Source organism: Coturnix japonica, chromosome 13 (genome assembly GCF_054131305.1).
Source record: "Coturnix japonica strain WE chromosome 13, WE-NBRP24, whole genome shotgun sequence".
Taxonomy (NCBI): Eukaryota; Metazoa; Chordata; class Aves; order Galliformes; family Phasianidae; genus Coturnix; species Coturnix japonica.
The window spans coordinates 3847189-3859496 of NC_140675.1; the positions used below are offsets into that span (position 1 = coordinate 3847189).

General features: G+C 40.3%; 1 long non-coding RNA gene across 2 annotated transcripts; it reads right to left on the minus strand.

The window, feature by feature from the left end:
* Window positions 1-577: 577 nt before the first annotated feature.
* Window positions 578-10419, minus strand: LOC146758615 (uncharacterized). Of its 2 annotated transcripts, XR_014934034.1 has the most exons (4): window positions 9717-10419; window positions 4120-4230; window positions 2789-3015; window positions 578-734 (listed from the first exon to the last, which is right to left on the minus strand). It is a non-coding gene; the product is annotated as an uncharacterized LOC146758615 (long non-coding RNA). The 2 variants fall into 2 exon arrangements; XR_014934035.1 differs by lacking the exon at window positions 4120-4230.
* Between the last annotated feature and the right edge of the window lie 1889 nt (window positions 10420-12308).

Consider the following 12308-nt stretch of genomic DNA (forward strand, 5'->3'; position numbering starts at 1 on the left):
TCTTTATGAAGAAATCCAAGGCCTGCCTATCCAACTGTCTGTACAATTCATTGTCCGGTTTACTTCATGCTAACTTTGTCTTTCAGCCAAGCCAGCAAAGAGTTTCTCTATAATATTTACAAGAAAGCTTCATTTCATTTCAGTCCTTTCCCCCAATCCCAAAAGGAAACTTCTCTTTTCTTCATTGAACACACTCCCCTTTTACATTGCTTTGATAATTCCCACTTCATCGGCCTTTGTCAGAACTGTCATCTTTTCACTTCTGGAAAAACTTACTGGGATGTATCTCGGGACATGGCATCAGTGACACTTTAGTGACCACAGAGTTTGCTGTTGAATGAGCCCAACCTGCTGACCCTCAGATTAGAAGTTAGGTACCACAGCAGGTCTCTGCTAGAGCTTCAGAGCAAGCAGCAAAACAGTAAAACATTTGGTAGGGAAAGGAGAGGCATCATCAAATAGCACAAACTTTCAATATATGCAGAGACAGGAGGAAAACTATCCATTGCAAATATTGTATCATTTTGGTTTATTTTCCAATCAGCCTCATCTTTCTCTTGCTTACCAGATTACTGCAAGGCACGGCTGCAGTTGTCCCAGGGCTCCCAGGCTCTGAAGGCAGCTTTCACTGAAGAGAATGGATTTTCCTCATAAGGATCCTCACCCTGCCTGGAAACTCTCAGTCAAGCATGCTCTGTGTGCCACGCACCCTGAACCAACTAGTTTAGACCATGCTTGTTTAGACAAAGAAAAAGGAAAGATCAGATCAAATTTCACTGGGATGTTTGAAGCCACTGAGGACTGCCAGTCCCACAGATGGCAAGCCTAGAAGAAACAACCAGCAGAAAAAATTAAGGGCACAATTATCTCAGAAGATACAATTGTTACAAGGTACGAGTGCACTGTATCCTAAAAATTTATGAAGAAACTTAAATTTATATTTATATACATGTATGTATGTATATATGTATATACATACATACATAAAATAGATATTCAAAGAGAAGAGATGAGAATTCAGAGCCATCAGCTGCTATGGGACATCAATAGTCCATTGTGATGCAATTCCTGATCATTTTAGCTAATAAGCCAATAGATTGATCTACCCATGCAATCCCTACAAACCCAGCTCTGTGCTCAGTAGGCATTTTGCAGAGGATATTGCATCTTTTTTACTGCAGCTTGAAGTAGATCAAAATTCAACCTCAGCAGAGGCACAACCAACAGCTGCTGCTCCCTAGCACAGAAAAAAGCCATTGGAGTGCTTTTCAAAGCTAACCTTCTCAAGCTTGTGCCTGTGACCTGCTCCCCTCTCCATTCTGACCTCACCCAGGAAGCTTGCCTTCCTTGTAGCACATTCATTTTGTCTCTTTTGCATGGGTTGTACAGGCTGCTGTGTTTTCTTTTCCATCCACATCTTCACCCTCATCCTTCCCCCTACCTTTTTTTTTACTTCTTTTTTTATACTGTGCAGGCAAGCTGCCAGCATTAACACTTTGGTTAAGGACTAAGCTCAATCATTGGCCTGTTTCAATACAAATCCCTGAGCTGCTCTCCTGGGGGAAACAGGTTCTTCACTCCCCACTCCTCATTCAGTTTTCCCTCAGGAAACACCCGGCAGGGAACAGGCAGGGACTGGCACTGTACCCCGGAAGGACAGAGGAATAACTGGCTCAGACACTGCCCTCAGACCCAATGCACCTTCGTTCAGTGAGAAATAAGGTAAGCAAATAAAAAAGCAGGGGAGAAGTTTCTCACCGCTTGCCCTACTCTGCTTTTGGGACATGCATCCAAATAGCTCAGAACTGTTCATACAAACACCTCATAGTGTGCACATCTCCATTAAATCAACACAGAAGCTTTTCCAGATAAATCTTCTCTGGAGAACAAACTTGGAAAACACGTGATTCTATTTCTTTCCTCACCTCATTAATTAATGTGGGAGCGTTGTCTGACTCCCACATCCCGATCTGCTGCTGAACTGGTCTCTCTGGGCTGCTCTGCACATTGAGGCTCTTCTCACACATTACCACATGCCTCCTGCTCATCGAGATTCAAGTGCAAAACTCACACATCTATTTTTTTGTCTGTTTACCGATCAAGACGAAGGTATCCTAAATTGACCTTTTCAGGAATTGCTGTCTTTAATACAGTTACTCCTCTAAGAAGCCCAGCCCTACACAACCCTATCAGAGTAGAGAAACAAAACAAAAAAGGGAGAGTGGTGCCCAAGGTTCATGTTCTCCTCCACCTGCATACAAACCATTCTCACTGGATTCTGTCCTTGAAGCAGCTTTTACGCCAGCCTGCAGCCCGCTGTCTCTTGGGCAGAGTGCTTGTACTTCCAAACACAAACACCTTCCAGCAGGAGAGCAACTCTCAGCAGTTCTCCTCTACTCTTGTTGTCTCAAGCATAGCAACCTTGTTTAGTATGACTGAATATTAAGACAGTCTTAAAAACATGTTCTTATCTTCCTCCTTGCCCCACAATTGCTTCTAACTAATGTCTTCACTGATGTAGCAAAGTTATAAGCAATTAGTAAGTTCTAAATAAGGTGATTTGGCTTGCTGCAGGTTTTTGTTCTGAATTTAAAACTTAAGCATTTTTTCAGTGCCAGCCCGTTGCCTCCAACAGTCAAGACAAACAACCAAGGAGCGAGTTTTAGGACTGAGTCTCCCCTCACCTTAAGAATTCTAATCCACACCTTTTCACAGCACCCAGGTATACCTTGCCAGTGCCTGATTATTCCAGGTCACTCAAACCCTAGCTAGTGTGCGCACAACTCACCAAGGCAGACTGCTGGCTTCTTGCCCCCTCAAATCATCTTCCCAGCTCCAAGGCAGTCACAGGACACACTCAAGATGTGTTTCATGAATAAACTTGTTTGGAGTCACAATGCCCAAACAGGTCACAGAATTAGTCCAAGAAATAAACTGATGTGGGGCAGAGGGAGTGACGTCTTCTTTTTCACCCAGGTCATCTCAAGAGTCAGCTTTCCAGCACAGACCTGCAAACTGCAGCACAAGGCACCTGAACCACATGCCAGCTTTCTCCCTGAGGAAAATAGATAGCAGAGCCAATCCGACTCCTTCAGAGAAGAGCAGCTAGTCAGACAGAAGGACAGAAGGGACTACTAAAAGCTGAGCCAATCCAGCAATAGGAAGCCAAGTCAAATCCATAAAGATATGTCCTTGGTTTTGGATTTTGGCTTGTTTTAAGGATTTTTCTCAGTGGTGTTCATGTTTGGTGAACTTTTTGTTGCTGTTGTTCTTGTGTTTTGTTTTTTAAATATAGTGTTCTTGAAGAGTTAAACTCACTCAAGTTCATTTTACAATGAAATCGAATGTTTTAGATGGAAACAACCTCTTATAAGTGTAATCCTATATTCCTAATAAGCAGAATTAACAGTTCTAGGACCACTGTTCTCTCACACACTGTAATGGAGAGCATTATACCAGCAATGGACCATCTGGAACAACAGGCAGGGAGAGCCTTGGAGGATCAGAATGGATAACCATTTGCAGACTACATGGTTTTGGGGGAGTGAGACTTTAATAGCAGAGTGCAAGCATCTGTTTTCCCAGATACATGATCTGATTTGAACCATGACTCTTTGATACTGGTACCTACTGTTTTACTAGAGCCAAGTGGCTCTAAACAATGTCTATTCAGTTACTGCTAGAGAGAAATAAACAAATTAACAAGCTTATTTTCAATAAAGTTTAGAATTGGAAGAAGAATTTACTTATGTTGTGTAAATCTCCAGCTAGAAATTAAAATATCTGGACTTGGTTTAATTACATTTTGAATGTGGCCCCCAATAGGACTCTGTAACCTTTAGGGTTTAATAACTTCAGCTCATTTAATGTCCTTTCATTACATTACTGTAGCAATCCAAGAGTAAGGTTTGAAAACTAAAACTCTGTGCTTCCTCCTGGGCTTTCCCATATGTTCACCATCTTTAGCTTAGACTCCCAGGATACTCACGCCAAGTCTTACAAAATTGCCTTAGCAGAACAGAAAAATATCTTCTTTCACTTTATTCTATATACTTATTCTTTGTAGAGGAAGGAAAGGGGAAAAAAAGTTTGCCAAGCAATGCTCTGCTGAGTACCTACAGAAGATCCTGCCTAACTTCATGGAGAAAATCCAGGCAGCTCTCCTCATCCAGCCCCAGGAATAGGTCAGATAGCAAGGTACAGGCCCAAGACTGGCTGCTATGTTATGACCTGTTAAAAGACAGATTGCCCGATTTAAAACCTGCCACTAATAACCATGAATTTGAAAAACTCTGGATGAAGAGTCATAGAATTAACCAGACTGGAAGAGGCTTTTGGAGGTTGCATAATCCAACCATGCTCAAAACAGGGCTAACTTGCCCTAGTTGTAACAGCAAAGGACCCATTTGACAAAGTCTCCTACAGCACCTCCACTTCTCTCCTATGCATTATGTCAAACGAAGTGTTTTAGAATGTGGTTCTTGTGCTGACAGGCAGAATTAAAACATCTGGAGACTACATTTTCGCATCTATGAACTCTAATGTCAAGGCAAAAATCATACTGGTGTGCAGGAAAGCAGAACCACAGAAATGCAGAGCGGGAGGCCAGTAGATGGGAAGCACCTCACTGCAGGAACCACTCTGTGCTGACACCACAGGTGGGATGCACATCACTGAGCTTCAGAGCTGATGACTGTGATACAAACATCTACTCTCCCTCCATAATCAGTGGAAAGAAATAAACCTCTCAGGCACAATTAATCTGACCTATTTAAGTGTTGCTTTAAGATAGCAGGAATTGCACTCGAGAATCTACTGACTGTCCTGATGTGATCTCCACTGACTCTAAAGAGACATAGTTGTAAGGAGATGAATCCTACCCAGTGATTGCTTTTACTCACAGCAAACCTTAAAATAGAAATAATGTGCATATGTGAACAAAGCAGGGGTGGAATATACCTTTCAAAGCCAATACCACTCAATGGAGACTGTAAAAGGATAGCGTTTCTCTTACAGTGAATAGATACAAATCTGTACAAAAGACTATCTAAAAATACATAGACATACACTTATAAGTGTTTCTCAGAGTTCCTTTCAACTACAATTTCTGCATCTCCAGGCAGCTGTCCCCCTTCATTAACAAGTGCGAATACATATCGAGATGCCTCTGCTCCACAAACAAACTGAATTCATGCTTTTACTTTACAGGGTGCTTTAAGAAAAAATATATATGTGTGTATATCTATATATATATTTTAATGACACTTCATTAATTTTTTTTCCTAAATCCTGTTCATAATAAACTAATTTCTCATGGCCCAATAACAGTGTGGATAGGAGGATGTTCTCTCCATGGATTAACATCAGGACTGTAAGTCCCAGTGCCACAATTTGGCCATGCCCACACAGACAAGTACTCTTCCCTCATTTGCCACTAAGGAAAGATTAGGACATCGTTTAATTTCTAGACTGTTCTAAATCCAGAACTGCTAGAAACAGAAAAGACCAAGATTCTTTTGATTCAGAGCTACTAGATATTGGAAAACACTGTGAAATTAATGCAACAGCCCAGAAAGGGAATGCAGTACATGGAGTGCTAACGCACAGATATAGAGTCTGCTGGCATATTTTTTCTTGTCTAAAAGCAGCCATAAGGAAGAGGAGCTCTTCAAAGCTCAAAGCCCAAGAGGACATAGCAGTTGCAATGCTCCACTACGAAATGAGAAATGCATGCAGGACGTTTCAGCCCTATTGTGAACCTATTTCCTAAGAGAAGGTTAACTCAGAGAGGCACGGAGGGTATTCAAAAGGCAAAAGCTTTTGACCCACAGGAGCTGTTGCTATGCCTGATATGGCTCTGAACAAAGACAACTGTTAAATCCAGGTATTATACACATATAGAGCACTTATACTTGAGTGCATAAAATAGCCACTAGGGCAATTACCATTTAAAACCATAAAGGCAATGTTATAACAGAAGTCTAGTGTTGAACATCCTCTAAATATTATGGATATAAGTTAAGGTTTTAAGCCTGATACCTACTCCACTACAAAATGAACATGAAAACTGCAGCACCAGACTATAATCCGATGTAGGTTTAATCAAGACTGAAATTTGTCACTACAGACCTACATTTAATTTAACAAATACATAGGTGAAACATCTGTGAATCTACCACGGCAAGTTTCAACTTGATGTTATGCGCCCCATGTTTAACACAGGCCAAAAAGACAAAGCTCTGATGATGGCAAGCCTCAAATCAGGAACAAACAGCTCCAGATTTGTATGGCTTTGTACTGCTGCCACAGCACCCATATATGTCATTTATGTATACAAATCCACTCATACACACTGCTGAGCTATTACCAAATCTTGAAAGGAATTTCCCAGCTGCACAAAAATGAACTACCACTTGGGCTAGCAAATGAATTTGTATGTGCAGCAATAACATCTGATTGATGTCACTGTCACATTCTCTTTAGTTTCAGAGAATTTGATAACCCCATCAGATACTGCTGCTGTGAGGAGAATCCCTATTTGTTAATCCAAATGGCATCTGTTACTGGAAAAAAGTAGAGACATCATTCCTCAAAGATGCAGTTCATATACTGTTGTTCATATATTCCCAGCTAGACATGATTTCAAGTACTCTGAAGATTAAAGAGGAGCTGTTTTGTGTTTCAATTAAGAAACAATTTGAATCAAACAATCAGCTTGCCTGCTCCTAAGGAATTATATTCTCGGTACATATATTTATGCCTACACAAATTACCTTTTGTGCATTCTCCTGAGTGTGTGTGGCATGTAGCTGTGTGTTGAGCTGCCCAGTGGGTGCTGGCAGACACCACACCTCTGTACTCATATTTGGGAGGAAGACGTACCAGCAACTGCCCCTAAGAAGTGTATTTATTGATGCTTGTACGCAAGTATGTCATGATGACCCATCGCTTCAGTTTTTCCTTCTGATCTCTTCCCCTCCCCTGCAAATCTCTGCTGAAGGCATAACAGTCCTTGAAGTATAGTTTTAAAGCAGATAAATGATTTCATTTAGGACTCGCCATAGATCCCTTTTTGTACCCAAGCTATCAAGACCAGACACTATCCTCTTCAATTCTGCTAAACGAGCAGAATGATACAAGTACAAGAACAGAGGTAAAAGTTGAATATGAGAAGATTCATGTTATAGTCAGACATCAATTATATTACAAAAGCATTTTCATTTGTGTCTCTAACAGCTCTAGAAATAAACAAAAGGAAGGCACATATGATTTAAAAGTTACATCCGATTTTTAAAAGCCTGCTTTAAAAGTTCTGATTCCTATAACATATGTAAGAGCATTGAAAGTGGAAGAAGCACATGACTCTAAATAAGTAAGATTTAATGCAATACAGGGTAGGCAGTGTAACTGCCATTAGTGAAGTTGCAAGAGCAATTGACCTTATAGGACAATGATATTTTAAGTGTCTATAAACTGGTAGTAAAGATGTTTCAACATTAAGTGCCCATATAAGACTTCAATAATGTTTGCGGGGTTTTTTTTGAGTACTTCATGTTTTACTACACTGCATTTCTGGTAATAACAGAGCAAGTAAAACACAGCTTAAGATTTATAGCTTAAGATGGTCAAGAAATAAAGTCAAAGTTTTCTTTAAACGTAAATTATTTCTGCTCTCAAAAAATAACCTTAAATATCCATTGTTCACTATGCTCTCAATAAAGCAGTCTTTAATGAGACACTAAAATTTGTTTGTGGAGACTTGTTTTGTAACAGCACTGAGGACAAATCTATTCTAGCGTCATGTACAACCGTAACAGTGTTCCCTTTAACTTATCATCTTACACTACATTTTTAAATTAGAAAGACCAGATTATCTTTAACTAGCTAGTCAGCTGCAGCTGATGCGCTGAGGACCCCACAACTTCAGGTTTCTCACTCATATTGTGAGAATGGCTCTTCCTTACAGTTTCAAGCACCCAGGACTGACGAATGAAAACCTAACATGATGCACTCTGCCACAGCTACTGAATGAAATCTTGAGTGCGCAAAGCATCTGACCCAAAGCCCAGATGTAGACATGAGAGGCATGCAAAGCGTTTCCATTCAGAAATGAGCATAACAAAGCAACTTTGATTTCCCATGAATCTGACGTCCAGGATGATCAGAAGGGTGAGCGAGCACAGTGATTTTCAACCTGAGATCCATCATCCAGAGACACTGAGCCTGTTGGCCCAAGCCCCATCATCAACTAATGCAATGTGGGACTCTTACAGATGCCATGAATTCTTCAGGTTTCATTAAATGCCAGCAACTGACCAAAACATTCATAGGACTGCTCGTAAGTGTGGAATTTTGAAAGGCACAAGTTTCCCAGCCAATCAGACTAGTTTTCATATCTCCTGAGCATTATGTACCAGCATTTCCTATTTCCCTCTGATATTTTTATAATAGAAATTTATTACAAGAATTTAAATTAGCATCAACAAGATTAGTTAAGAGGTTTGTGAATTTACTAGTTTCTAGAGCATCCCCCTCATGTGATTTGACACGTGGCTGAAATTGGTTAAATTAAGTCAATGAAAAAGGGCTTGCATTACATATTTTGTTCAATTGCATCTATGCAGATTCACAAATTCTTCTTGCTTATAAAATGAAAGAGTCTGAAGTTAAATTGGATTTTATGTCATTTCCTTTAGGTTCTGCCCATAGGTTAGTACAGTGAGGTTACAAGAGTGTTCATGAAGAGCAAAACTGCTTTCCAGTTATGATTCTATGAGACTGGGCTCTTCCTACCTCCTCTCTTCACAGCAACAATGTGAAATTTAATTTAATCTATTTCAGAACTGCAAAGACAAGTACTTTTTTAGCAAAGCATAAGAGGGTTATCACTTTGAAGAACCACATTAGGCACTATAGTTCAGTCTTACACAAGAGATTAATTGACATGTGCTGTAGATTAATCAGAATAAGGCTTTTCATTATGAGTGGCCAAACATAACCAAATCACTTTGGAAGCAAATTACTGACTTGCCTAGAAATATATATGCAACAATTGCAAGTTTATTATTGCTGCTTGATCAAATGAAACAACCTTTCAAAAACATTTACCTTGATTCTACATGAACCTCCTCTCACCTGCAGAATGCCTACATTAAAACTAAAACTAATCAAAAGCTACTCCACACTCAACAGAGTACTAAGTTGTCAAGCACAACTGGCATTCTCCTCTCAACAGCAGTGCTTGAGTCAAATTTCTGGCTGAAAAGGCTGCATCCTTTCATATACATCCAGTTGATAAACTATGTTCTACAAAGAGAAGTTTAATGAACAGGAAGAAAAGAAATGGAAATAGGAAAAAGAAACCACAATTCTCCTTTTGTAGTATAGCCTTGTAACAAATAGTGCAGCGAAGAATATAGAAATTCTGATCTTTTGTCACCTGTCAAGGAATCCAAAGGAGGCAATACATGTTGTTGACACTGTGAAACCCAAACTTTTTCGTCTGACTCTCACACCCACTTTGCCCATTTTCCATTTGTTTTTAAATAAGGTCTGGAAAAAGCCCATAGAGCTACCACAGACTAAGAGCACAATTCAGGGCTGTAACACAACAGAAAGCACAACTACAACAGCAGAGGAGCAAGATCACAGGCTGCAACAAGTGAGGATTTGCTCAAACACAGCAGACACAGAAATAAAGAAAAGTAGCTACTTACTTTGAGAAGGCCTCAGGTATACAGGAATCTCCAACAAGATATCCTCACCTTCACCACCAACCCTCAAATGAGGTGTTGGAAAGGGTAGATCTTGGCTCCAGCCCTTCCAATCACTCAGACACATTACATGCACTTAAGCTCCCCTGGGTAGGCCCTGCCTTCCCACCAGGAGCTCCGTCACTGGTGCAGGCTGTGACTCAGCAGTTCTGCTTCAAGAGTATCTATGGGGAATGAAATAGAGAGAAACCAACCACTGCACCGTGAAATTCCACAACATGAAGAGTATTTTCCTGAGTGCCACACCACAAAAGAAAAACCTTCATACACGTGTCCCATTTTTTCATAGGCTATTACTTTTGTTACATGCTTCACCCACCAGAAGGCAAGTTCTAGTTCAAATTCATTTTGATTCAAGTTTAATTAGCATCCTTTTCATGGAAAATTATCCTGTGTAACTGCTGACATGTCAGTGCATCACATACTTGTTGATCTTTGTTTGGAAGTGGAGAAAATACATTTTTATGGCATTTCAAAAGAAAAGTACATCCACGTGGAAAAAAAAAATCACACACTTGACTATAAAACACAAAAGAACTTCACGTGTACCAAAGCAGCAGCATCTGTACACTCAGCCCAGAAAATAATGTTTCTTTCCTGTGTTAAGTGCAAGTTTCTAGCACAAATTTACTTGGTGCAATTTTGTTCTGGGAAAAAAAAAAAAAAAAAAAGTTAAAAACTGTTTGGATACACAGTGAAATCAGATGCAGTATGTCATCAATTTATAAGCAATACGCCAATGAGTCAACAATATTCCAATCAGAAAATTTTATTAATTGTAGCGGGTAAAACAAAAAGGCAATTCAGCGCTGGACGACAGGGGGATTATCGTTCCTCCAACTGCCGCGCCGTCCCGTCCCTTGCAACTTCTTTTGTATTGTCCATCCCGAGCGTATTGTCCTTTAATTGGTCGGTCGTGATCGTGCGACTTGGTGTGTCGTTCCTTGGTTGGTCCTTCCGTGGAACTTTGTATCCATCGGGGCGCGCTTTGCCTGTAACTATACAGAGTACACAATCTACCCATAAAATTAGAGTGTTCTGCAACCCTTGTGGCCTCCATATTCCACCATCACATCCCGGTCCTAATGAACAAGCACTCCACCACAATGCTACCACATCCCGGTCTTAATGAGCAAACATTTTATCACAGTCCCCCCTTTTCTTTTATTGTACTATTTTGTTTTGCTCATTAAACCGTTTTAGTTCTTGTCGACTCCATTCTAAGACGTCTTCTTCTAGTTCCCCATCAAGGGGTTCATATCTTTCTCTAATTACCATTAGGTGGGCTGCCTCTAGCCTGTTCTTAACGATAACGATTAGTCTATTTAAAATACAGGGTCCAAAGGTCAAACCTAATATTATCATAATAACTGGTCCCATTATTGTGGATAATAATGTAGTGAACCAGGAGGAACCATTAAACCAACTCTCATACCAACTTCTTTGAGACTCCTGGGCTCTTTTTCTTTGTTCTAACTGTTTTCTTAGTTCAGCCATTGTATCTATTGCTACCCCCGTTTGATCAACGTAGGTGCAACATTGTTCTTTAAGAGCCACACATAGTCCCCCTTGCTGCAATAGGAGAAGATCCAACCCCCTTCTATTTTGTAACACTACTTCTGATAAAGACCGTACCGATTTTGTAAGCGCATCGATGGCTTCATCTATTTTCTGTAGATCTTCATCCACAGATTGTCTAAGGGTTTTCAGTCCTTGTGGCTGGTTTATTAAAGATGCTACTCCACTCCCCAGCCCGGCCCCTCCTATAGTTAATAGCATTGCAACGGTTAGGGCTGTGAATGGCTCCCTTTTAATCAGGTGATGTTCAGAGGTTTCTTGTTGACTGATCACATAATCTTTAGGGTGATATATGATTCGTGGAACTATAATTACTTGTACACAGTAATTGGTGGTTTTATTAAATATCTTAGTCGATAAGCATGTAGTGACCCCTAATTTGGCACATATCCATTTAGCATTGACTGCGGGTAGGAGCCAGTCTGAGGGTTTCTCCTGACTTTGTAGTTCTATAGTTTTATTACATAGATGTCATTTTTCTAGAGGTATAGTTCCCCCACACACACCATTTCCAGTAACATGTGCTAGAGTTATCCCTGGAACATTAGGCCTTCCCTTTTTCCATAGGCACTCTGCTGGGTTAGTCCCATTTCTTCTCCTAATCTTCGCTACGGATCCTATTGCTTCATAAAAAGGGGGTCTTATATCATAGCATAGCCAACACTCCTTAGTTAATTCTGGGTGGGTGTTGTTTAACACCTTGAAACTAGACTGAATTATTTTCCAAAGGGTGCCATATTCGGTAATATAAGGGCTTGCTTCGGTCGGGCCTACAGTAACAGCTTCTGTCTTATTCTGATTGTTATTTATTACTACGTTAGGTCCTATACCTATTGGGGGGTCTGGCGGAACTCTTTCTTTTTTAATAAGGAAATGGCCCCCTCGGTCTCTTCCAGGCTCCCACATTCGTACCCCCCAAGTCTTTCCTATCCACCACACTGTGTTTTCTGTTTTAAG